Source organism: Octopus bimaculoides, chromosome 21, assembly GCF_046866305.1.
Source record: "Octopus bimaculoides isolate indiv1 chromosome 21, ASM4686630v1, whole genome shotgun sequence".
NCBI classification, from domain to species: domain Eukaryota; kingdom Metazoa; phylum Mollusca; class Cephalopoda; order Octopoda; family Octopodidae; genus Octopus; species Octopus bimaculoides.
The window spans coordinates 28,439,621-28,451,984 of NC_142948.1; the positions used below are offsets into that span (position 1 = coordinate 28,439,621).

The 12,364-nt window shown below is 35.4% G+C and overlaps 1 long non-coding RNA gene across 2 annotated transcripts; it reads right to left on the reverse strand.

Annotated features, from left to right (window-relative positions):
* Positions 1–1,092: 1,092 nt before the first annotated feature.
* On the reverse strand, positions 1,093–11,567 carry LOC149131537 (uncharacterized). Of its 2 annotated transcripts, XR_016237789.1 has the most exons (4): positions 11,406–11,546; positions 6,188–6,360; positions 4,112–4,190; positions 1,093–1,895 (listed from the first exon to the last, which is right to left on the reverse strand). It is a non-coding gene; the product is annotated as an uncharacterized LOC149131537 (long non-coding RNA). The 2 variants fall into 2 exon arrangements; XR_016237788.1 differs by lacking the exon at positions 6,188–6,360 and having other exon boundaries at positions 11,406–11,567.
* Positions 11,568–12,364: the final 797 nt, after the last annotated feature.

The following is a 12,364-nucleotide window of genomic DNA, read 5'->3' on the forward strand; positions in this document are numbered from 1 at the left end:
AATCTGGCAGTGGAAACATCTCTATACCCTTACAAAGGGAGTTTTGATTCGCTCTGTAATAAAACCTGGATGTGTAAATCTCGTTTATTGTGATGCAGTCTTCATAAACATTTGCGTTTAGCGAAATAAGGCTGAATCGAGTATAAGAAATTTATTTAAATGGAGATCATCTACTTTCACTGAGGTGAGCCAACAGTGTTAGCAGATAGGAATGAGCACGGTACCTGCTAAGAGTATATACACTTCTTAACCGTTTTCGGAATTTACTTTATATATATATATATATATATATATATATATATATATATATATATATATATATATATATATATATATATATATATATATATATATATATATATATATATGTGTATATATATATATATATATATATATATATATATATACACACACACACTCACTTACCTTCATACTTACATGCATACATACATACATACATACATACATATATACATACATACATGCACACACACGCACGCACACGCACGCATGCAAATCGACACTCATACACACACACATGCGCACAAGCCTTGTTGCCTTCTTTAATCTCCTTTCTCTCAACACCTTAAACGTAAATTTTCTACCTGAAAACAGAGGCTGGTGTTAGCCAATGATGGAATCAATTTGCAATGATTATTTTGGACCACCACGCCCCCAGCAACAGCTGCCAGACCTGGAAAACTCTTATTCAACAACTTTATTGTCATATAATAAACAAACAGTAGTTCTTGTATGAAATCGTTCTACTTCTACTTCAATTATTACGAGCTTTTCTCTTATAAAATACACACATACAGCAGCAGTAATTTATATGTATGATAATACTTTGAATTTGGCTCTCGAGAAAGAGTAACAGTAATTACCAGATCAACGATGGGTATTACTGCTAGTATATATATATATATATATATATATATATATATATATATATATATATATATATATATATTCGTGTGTGTGTATGAGTGTCAGTGTGTGTGTTCGTGTGAGTACACACAAACACACACATACATTTGGATATACGTTCTTAAAATTATAAAGGTAAGAAAAGAAAATAGAGAAGAAAAAATATAATAGATACTTGGTTCTTTTTTATTTATATCACAATGTAATACAAAGTAAAATTGATACATATAACAAAAAGGTTAAGTGAAAACGGATCAACAAAACAATCAAAAATATCCGAAAGAAATCCTACACATGTTTCAATCCGCCGAGAGTATATTCGGATCTTCAGCATTCAGACGATTATAGACGTGAAAAACAATATATTTTATTGAGTATCTTCAAGGACAAGTAAGTATATTTTCCGGTCTTGAATTATGAAATAACTAATTTGAGGACTGTGTTTTGAAATTTTCACAGCTTATCTAGGACAACTAACCTATGCGTCTTTTAAACATGGTATATCTGGGACGATTCTTTCAAGTAATCCTAGTTTTAAGATATGGTTGATATTTCTAGCAGTTCTGAACACCGGATTCTTTCCAAAGACGTGCCATCTCCCAGGTGGCTAATATAAATCCATTATTCGCTTATTTTCTTTCAGCATTAACAACGGCACATTTTTTGCTAAAGTATGACATTATTACACTGACGAAAAAAGAAACAAACTTAGTTTTTAATGTCTTCGTGATTTGAATTTATTTGAAATGTAACAATAGTATGCCGATGATAATCGGTTTTGCTCGAAAAAAATGTCAAAACAGTTTTGAAATTCAGAAAGACAATACACAAATTAAGACACTACGCAAAGTATTAGAGGACCAAGTACTGATTGTTTATTAGTTTTCTTAATCTAAACTTTATGGCATTGGTCTGTCACACGATCCCATCCAACATAAAACTCAGCTTTGCAAATGCAGGAGTTCCGCCTAAAAAGAAAAACAATTCAATATATAAGACAAATATGCTTTTCAAAAAAGAGACAAAATCGAAGCCAAATGTAAAATTCTAAATATATTTATGTAGTGCGACTTTTTGTTTTGCAAGAAGTCTGTTATGTACGATTTGTATTATATATGGAGTGTGAAGAGTATGGTATTTATTACTTGCTTAAATTTGTATGCGTGGAGTATTGGCTGAGTGGATTGCTTTTTGTGTGTGTGTATTCTGCGTTGAATGTATTATGATGACGTGGAGGCGCAATGACCCAGTGGTTAGGGCAGCGGACTCGCGGTCATAGGATCGCGGTTTCGATTCCCAGACCGGGTGCTGTGAGTGTTTATTGAGCGAAAACACCTAAAGCTCCACGAGGCTCCGGCAGAGGATGGTGGAGAACCCTGCTGTACTCTTCCACCACAACCCTTTCTCACTCTTTCTTCCTGTTTCTCTTGTACCTGTATTTCAAAGGGCCAGCCTTGTCATACTGTGTCTCGCTGAATATTCCCGAGAACTACGTTAAGGGTACACATATTTGTGGAGTGCTCAGCCACTTGCACGTTAATTTCACGTGAAGGCTGTTCCGTTGATCGGATCAACTGGAACCCTCGACGTCGTAAGCGACGGAGTGCCAACAACAACGATATGATTCTTTTACTACGACATATATTACGTTGGACATACCTGACGCTAGGTGTGTGTATCTTGTGCTGTCTTTTATATGACGCTGTAATTGTGTGAGATGTGGATTACATGTATCTCATAGGCAATATATGATGATTTAAAGTTGAATCATACACCAGAAGCTGCAGATCTTCATTAATAGTAAGTGACTATTATTACATCAAGAAATGTAACTTAACAATTAGAAAATATAAACGCTCCAAACTAATATAGATTTATATAAGAAAAATGTGAGGTATTTTTGATCGAGGTGAATGCAGTGAAATATCAAATGTTCAGGTTCGGGAATTGGTAGCATGTTGTGTCCTTAAGCGCGGCTCTTTATTTAAATTTCCTTCAATCTACTCAGGGCTTCTTAACGAGTGAAGTGATTAGCCAACTAACGCAATGCAGATACGCCTTCTCTATGAACTCACGTTACTAAGTTTGGATGTGATTTCTATCGGCGCGACAGGTGTTTTTTAAATTTTTTTTTATAGCCGTGCTGAACACCTATGAAGGTTGACGTTGAGATCTTTGTATTTCGTAAATACTGGACCTCGAATTACGGTCGCTTATTGTATATCCTTTTAGTAAGTTGGTTGTCTAACTTCACAAATGACACCAACCGCACGGCCGTCGATACAGACAATATAGAGCTTGTCACGCACGTCAGAAAAAATTACAAACACCACAATAGAAGACTTCGTCTTCCCAGAACACAATGCATCACCACAACACATACAACTTTTTAAAAATAATACGACATCCATACAATATTTGGAAATGCTTTCAGGTCTTTCCAAAACCCTTTTCTAAAAGACTTTTTAAAAACCTCGCCCTACCAGATAACAGCGTTAATTAGATCTCATCTCCGTCCTAATATTATTGTAACATTAGTATGGGTTGCATAATTGCTGAATATGGAGATAACTCGAATGACGAGCCTAATACAGAATCAATCCCAATGATACTGGTGCCAGAGATATGATTAAAAAAACCTGTAGACTAATACGTAACCAATAACTCATAGTGTTGCGAACGTATATGCGTTACAGAAATTATCCCTACTGTTCACAGCGCACATCATACGTAAAGCAATCCCAATATAGTTAAAATAAAAGCACCACAACAAACTACAGCACCTACACAAGGCACACAGGCCTGCATTCGGCATTGCAGAGAAAGCATGTAAAAAAATTGAATAATAATAATCCTTTCTACTTAAAGCAGAAGGCCTCAAAATTGTGGGGAGCGGACGATTCGACTACACTAACTCCAGTGCACAACAGGCACTTAATTGATCGACACTGAAAGGACGAAGTGCAAGGCGGACTTCGGTGGAATTTAAAATAAGAGTGTAAAGACGGGCAAAATACCGCAAAGCATTTTACCCGGCGTGCTAACGATTCTGCCAGCTCGCCGCCTCGTATTGAATAATAATGTATGCCAAAGGATGACGTATTTACTGCTACGCTATATCACGCTCTCCTTATTACCTCTTTTAATGTTTACATGAGAAACTATTGAATTTCATTCTACTTACCTGCACACGGCATTTGGAAATTTTGGACATTCTGCAATTTTACAAGGATCGTTGGGGCAATTTGGGCCAGAGCCACCTCCTGAAAACGAATAAGGAATTTCTTTTATTTTATAAAATACATATATATATATATGTCAGTGTGTCTCCTTGCGTATCTGCGTGTGTGCCAGTGTGTATGTGCCTGTATATATATATATATATATATATATATATATATATATATATATATATATATATATATATATATATATACGTATATATATATATATATATATATATATATATATATATATATATATATATATATATATATATATATATATATATATATATATATATAAAATATAATATACGATAATTTTTTTATAAGAATTTATCAAGTAGTCAGCGTGAAAAAACCCTCATAATGTAAGAATAACGAAAGATTTCTTAATGAAAAAATTCATCGTTTCTTCTACGATGCAAGGAAAATGTTTGCTTTAGAAACGTTGAGAAGTCTTGAAAGTTAAGAAAATAATTTTATTCTCAAACGCAAGATTACGCTAATAATAGAGCATGAACAGGATAAACTACCCAGAATATTCAGTACTGCGATAGTTCCAGCCCACCTGAGACCGTTCTTTATGGGTGTGAATTGTGTGGGTCCAACTGTGCTGCAGGGCTCAAAGCAGTCTGGGTCACATCAGGTACATATATATATATATACGTAAACTAGTTTTCTGAAAAATATGGGTTGTTTATCTTGTATATGCTATACTATTTCCGTTACCTGCGCTTATATATATATATATGTGTGTGTGTGTGTGTGTGCGTGTGTGTGTGTGAGTTTGTGTGTGTATAAATATCAATATATATGTGTGTATATGTACATATATATATGTGTGTGTGTATGTTTATGTAAAATTTGGACTAATGGTTATATGTCAATTAGAGTGTTGAGTAAAGCACGGTCACAGTTTGGTCTTGCTGATGTCATCCACGTCGGGGGTATATTTCCTCAGGATCTGCTTCAGGTATTCCACAGATATGGTTGAGATAATAATAATCGATGAATGAATGCGGAAGTGGGTTTTAGCTTTAATATTCAGTACCACTGTGACAGCGAATGGAGCTCGTTAATATTTAACCACTGTGACAGCGAATGGAGCTCGTTACAGTTGTCGTATGTTAAATTGTCGTGGCTATTCAGCATAAAGACAATTGTAGCTGGTTTCAAACATTGGTAAAGTGGGCAAATATCAACATATGACTGGAAGATCTTAACATATTCTGTGGCACGCACCTTTAAGTATCCATGTACCAGATGTGAAATTGTCTGCAGTGATACATGCAACACATTTTGATACATAACATTTCCACTCATAAAGGACAGATGCAGGCGATGTTACTATTATTATGTTATTATTATTATTATTGCTATTATTAATCAGGTCGCTGCCGTGAATCGAACTCGGAATCTTGGGGTTAGTAGCCCGCGCTCTTAACCACTACGCCATATCGTTAGGAATGAGAACCCCGGTTCGAAATTTCGGCAAGACACCTGACGAAGGCTGGAGGGTATATCAGCCGAAACGTTGTGTTAACAACAAACAAGATGAGGACAAATATCCGTCAAATGTAAATAATGTAAATAACGTAAATAATTCCTAATCTCTTAAATATAGAACTGAAATGTCTGAATGTTAAAAGGCACGTGAACTATCTATATGCATATGTCTGCATACGCGCGTCCATATATATAAACTACATATATATCCATACATACAAATTGTAAGTGGGCATGTACATTCGAGCATTTGCGATGAGAAAAATGTAGAAGAAAAAATAGAAAAATTGAAAAAAAAAACGACTTTCTATTTCTTCCTTTTTTTGTGATGTTCTGATACACGCATAAATGTCAATATATGTTGTGTGTGTGTGTGTGTGTGTGAGTGTGTGTGTGTGTGTGTGTGTGTGTGTGTGTGTGTGTGTGTGTGTGTGTGTCAGTGAGTGAGAAAGATAGAAGAGAGAGGTTAGGAATGTTTCCGTATGCGTGAGTGTATATACGTATGCAAGAGCATATATATTTATACATACCTAATCCACACCACCCATCAGCGACCAGAACTAGGAAACACATTGCTACCAAAACGCCAATTCCCTTCATGGTGATGTTTCAGTTGTCTTACCTTGTCTCGAAAATTTCGCACTGGATCAAGATTTCGCAGCCTGTTCCAATTCGTAATGTCTCTTCCTCGGTCTCTTTTACTCTTTATATTACCAAGGAACCACGTTGTAGTTGTGTATATGTATATATATATGTGTACATATAAACATATAGAGAGTTTAAGAAAGGTGGGTGACATGATGTAACTAAATATTCATAAGGGGAGGGTAAGACAAAGAAAATGTAATGCAAATTATATTATTTAAATCTTTAACAATGACAAATTGTTTACAACATTTTGGGGTTTATTTATGATGCGTATAGAAACTAACGCGTAATAGATTTTCTCTTCTTTCTTATTGTAATTCATTTCTCAGAGTCTCGTTAAAACATCACGAAAATATATCAACGCACGTCACGAGTATCAATATTTAGTGCGTCTGAAAAACCTGTTTTTTATTACACATTAACAAAAAATACCATCTCACCCGACATTGATTAAAAAACGCTACAAATTATTAGGGAGAGGATGTCAAAGCTTGAATTTGAATGCTATTATATTTGATAAGCATTTACAAGAATGGAAAGTATAAATGACATTCTGAAATTAATTTGAAGCTGTTTCTATTTGTTTCAATTATAAGCCAAAACTGTTAACAAATTGAGACAGTCAAATAAAGATTATATTAAATACATTTACTTAGATTTTCGTTTTGTTTTCCCATATCGACAAAAATTTTAATATACGTGGTATGATCAATAAGTATCAAGACTGTTGCTATAGTAACGAAGCTAAAGTATGAAGAGTAAAGCCGCTTGGCACACATTTACCTTAAACTGAGGTGTGCACACTCACTAATTTTTAACATTCTGGTTCACATTCGCTGTTTTTAGAAGTACTTGGAATTAAAGCGTGTTTTGTGTGATTGCTGAATTGAACACGACAGAGAGCTCTGAGCAAAGAATCCGCATCAAATTTTACTAAAAGCTTGGGGATACCTGCCCAGAAGCCCACGCAATGTTCCAAGTTCCAGAAACAGTTTAGAGAGTTACACATTGTATGAGATGCACGTAAGTGTACAAGTGGTTCAGACATTTCCAAGATGGCTGAAATGGTGTCGATAATGACGAACGTTCTGGGAAATCCGAAACCAGCAGAACTGAGAAAAACACCGCAGACTTGCTTCCAGCTGTGAAGGGAAATATTCGAATCGCCATCCGTGAGTTATCAGAGGAGGAGTAGATTAGTTACGGTTCAGTTCAGTCTATTGTCACTGAAAATTTGGGCATGAGATGCGTGTCTGCCAATTTTGAGTTAAAACTGCTTTCAGCTGACGAAAAACACTCGGGTTTCAGTTGCGCAAGGTCTCTTTGATTGTCTCATGAACGATGAAAACCTTTTGATAAACGGTCATAATGGGTGATAAATCGTGGGTCTCTGGCTATGACTCCGAAAGAAAGGCTCCGACGTCGCAGTGGTAAACATTCAAATTTACTGAGACCGAAGCAATGTGAAAACACTTTTGACAGTTTTCTTAGAATACAAGCGGATTGTTGATCCTGAATATATTCCACCTGGTCAGAGGGTATACAAGGATTACTACCGAAACGTTTGGCGGCGTTTGCAGGATGCTATTAGTCGGAAAATGCCACAGATGGATGCATCCTGGGAGTAGGAATTGCACCATGACAATACACATGCTCATTCAGCGAAGCTTGTGCAGCAATTGTTGGCTAGGCACAGCGTTCCACAAGTCCAACAGCCATCGTATTCCCCAGATGTCGCCCCCTTGCGACTTCTTCCTCCTTACAAAAATCAAATCTCGCTTGAAAGGAAGATTTCAGGACATGGAATCAAAGTGAATGCAATGTGTTATCTGCTGATAATCCCAGAAAACGTGTTCCGGGAATGCTTTCATCATTAAAAACAGCGCTGAGTGACGTGTGTGTTTTATGAAGTGGACTACTTTGAAGAACAATAACTGCCAAATTGTTACGTATTATAATTTTTTTTTTTATTTTAGCACCAGTCCGGTTACTTACTGATGAATCATAGTATATGAAACTGTAGAAATTGTAATCGTGGCTGTTACATCCTTGACGTCTGTGACCATTGCTATTAAATTATTTTATCCTTGATCTTAAAGACAATGACTGTGGTAAACGCCGTGCCGAAATTCATAGCTAATAACATCTTGCAAAAAATCGCTTAGGCACTCATTTACAAGGCGAAGTAGGCTGGAAACAAGCAATTTTCGAAGAAAAGACATAAATATTTAATGGTCGTGGATAGATTTCCCTGTGTTTATCTGTCCTTTGGCAGGTATTGTTTTTCTCTCTGCATCGTTGACATGCACATTTATTTGTTATCTGACTGAAGGGCCGTGCTACACCTTTTACAAGGTTTCTTGTTACAAATAGCACTTGGAATGATCTGACATTGATCATACGTATATACATACATAATACATACATACACACATACATACATATATTCATACATACATACACCAACCCATCCGCACAAATGTATGGCTGAAATTAGAATGTTGGGGAGAAGATACAAATCTTACTTCGTCAGCTACAAATGACCGAATCTTAATTCATAAACTCCAAATCAGCACGATGTCTGGGACTATAATTATTTGCAGCATCTTTCTAAGATTTAAAGACCGATGGTTCAATCAAGATATCTTCTTTCACAACATGGATGCCAATTCGTTGATTGGTCATGTGACAACTGTTATACTCTCAATACCGAGGAAGACCATCACACGGTCCATGAAAAATATCAGGGTTGATAATTAAATCAAAGTTTTAATGATAGGACACAGGTCCAATAGAATATCTCTCAAACACAGACGGCCCGTATACAAATGCGTTGTTCACAACACCTCAAGCTGCTGTCAGATATGATCCATCCCATTCTTATAAGAATGACAATTCTGTCTCAATTCGTGTGCTAAACTGAAATTGTCGTTTTTGCAAAGCTTTAAAATGTCCAAATAGAACAAATGGCATATGCAGTTCGGATAGTAAGATAAGATTGCCAGTACTAGCAGTTCTTCTTCAAATTCGTATGGATATTCTGGAAGGCACTTCCATACTGTCAAAAGATTTTTTGAATAATATCCGACAATAGAGCTCTGCATTTCAAATGACATTGTCTGGTGCATCTAAGGAGATAGTTGAACTTGATTTATGCGGACGTCCAAATTTCAAGCGCAAGTCTATAACCTCATTCGATCCCTGTTACACACAAAGAACAACCTGAGTTCCTCCAAATTTACTTTTATGAGAGATGTAGAACAACAAACCCAAGCGTGAGGGCATGGAATCCCCCAAATGATCGCATGACGTGTCACTTAGTCGAATTACTACACCGTTTTCTCCACAAATGATTTGTCGTCAATGCTGCATTTTACACTATCACCAGTTTCAACAAAACTGTAATATATACACAAACAATGACATTTTAATCCCATGTCTAGTATCTCTGCTAGTACATACATACATACATACATACATACATACATACTTATATATATGCGTACATACATACATACATATATATATATATTTCAAGGTTTTTAACTTCTAAATTCGTATATCTAAAAGAAATAGAAACTTCAAACTCGATATATCCAAGATCGATTTATTTACCACTCTATGTCAACATTTGTGTGCCCAATCTTATCCAGTGACTGGTCCATTGGATTTCCGACATTTGGCACTTCTTCAGGAGTGGCTACCATCAGAACAAATTACAAAAAAAACACAATATATATATATATATATATATATATATATATATATATATATATATATATATATATATATATATATATATATATATATATATATATGTATGTATGTATGTATGTATGTATGTATGTATGTATGTATGTATGTATGTATGTATGTATGTATGTGTGTATGTATATATGTATTGTATGCATATATAATCTCTCATCTCTTGTTTTAGTCATTTAACACTAGTCATGCTGGGAACGGCCTCTGATGATTTTACGATCAACTAAGTAACATAATATAAACACACGAACATCGGCTATAAAGCGGTGGTAGGTTACCAAAAGAGACAATGTCACACACACACAGATACACGCAGACACACAAACATACACACAAATGTATTTTTAGCGCTTCAGACAATCGTTTCCCAAAATCAAGTGAATACCTTGCTGTTTCTTCTAGACACATCCTGAAGATAACTTACGCTAACTGTAGGTATTCAGAGTATCATAAGCACCGCATTAATAGTAAAAAAGCAATAAAACAGCCGTTCAATAACCCTACTGGACCTAGGAAACACATACATCGCAATAGCAAGAAAGGAGATGCAGACTGCAATGTAAAACAGCAGATCCGTCTAAATCGTGACGGTTGCAATAATAGTGATATAGCTAACACGGTAACAACGTCGGAAATTAAAGTCAGATGAGCCACATATACAACTAAATATAATAAAGGCTCATGCAGAGAAAAGTCAAGATGCCCATTGATGAACCACTGTAACAGTACAAATGCATGTATCTACGTGTGCTTATGTGAAAATGATACATGTATGTACGGACAGATGGGTGGATTGAAGGATAGATACATGTAAGTATGTGTACGTGCTTTTATGTGTAAACGTATGTATGTTTGTTTGAATATATGCATGTATTTAAATACGAATATGTATGTTCACATGGCTATATATATATATATGTATATATGTCAAAGGATGTATTTGCACAATTGACAAACAGGTAATACATCATGCGCTTGAGCATGTGCTTCAATGGGTGTGCATACGTGGGCGCTCACTTTTGCAAGTAAATGCGTAATTACAAATGACCTTGGAGTAAAATAATATTCACGTCTCGAACCTGCGTCTCTGAGGAAAAATACGTACAAAAAACATGTCACCATAAATGGTTTCAGTGATGCAAATTTTTATCCTTTTTCTTTAGCATGACCGCAAATCCCAAACATTTCAAAATTATTGTGTGCGCGCTTGCGTGCGCATGTGTGCATGTGTGTGTGTGTGTGTGTCAGTGAGTGAGAGAGAGAAGAGAGAGGTTAGGAAGCTCCCGCATGTGTGAGTGTATATACTTATGCGAGAGAATATATATTTATACATACCGGATAAACACCACCCATCAGCGACCAGAACTAGGAAACACATTGCTACCAAAACGCCAATTCCCTTCATGGTGATGTTTCAGTTGTCTTGCCTTGTCTCGAAAATTTCGCACTGGATCAAGATTTCGCAGCTTGTCCCAATTCGTAATGTCTCTTCCTCGGTCTGTTTTACTCTTTATATAACCAAGGAACCACGTTGTAGTTGTGTATATGTGTATATATATGTGTATATATATAAACATATAGAGAGTTTAAGAAAGGTGGGTGATATGATGTAACTAAATATTCATAAGGGGAGGATAAGACAAAGGAAATGTAATGCAAATTACTACAGTATTTAAATCTTTAACAATGACAAATTGTTTACAACATTTTGGGGTTTATTTATGATGCGTATAGAAACTAACGCGTAATAGATTTTCTCTTCTTTCTTATTGTAATTCATTTCTCAGAGTCTCGTTAAAACATCACGAAAATATATCAACGCACGTCACGAGTATCAATATTTACTGCTTCTCAAAAACCTGTTTTTTATTACACATTAACAAAAAATACCATCTCACCCGACATTGATTAAAAAACGCTACAAATTATTAGGGAAAGTATGTCAAAGCTTGAATTTGAATGCTATTATATTTGATAAGCATTTACAAGAATGGAAAGTATAAATGACATTCTGAAATTAATTTGAAGCTGTTTCTATTTGTTTCAATTGTAAGCCAAAACTGTTAACAAATTGAGACAGTCAAATAAAGATTATATTAAATACATTTACTTAGATTTTCGTTTTGTTTTCCCATATCGACAAAAATTTTAATATACGTGGTATGATCAATAAGTATCAAGACTGTAGCTATAGTAACGATGCTAAAGTATGAAGAGTAAAGCCGCTTGGCACACATTTACCTTAAACTGAGGTGTGCACACTCACTAATCTTTAACATTCTGGTTCACATTCG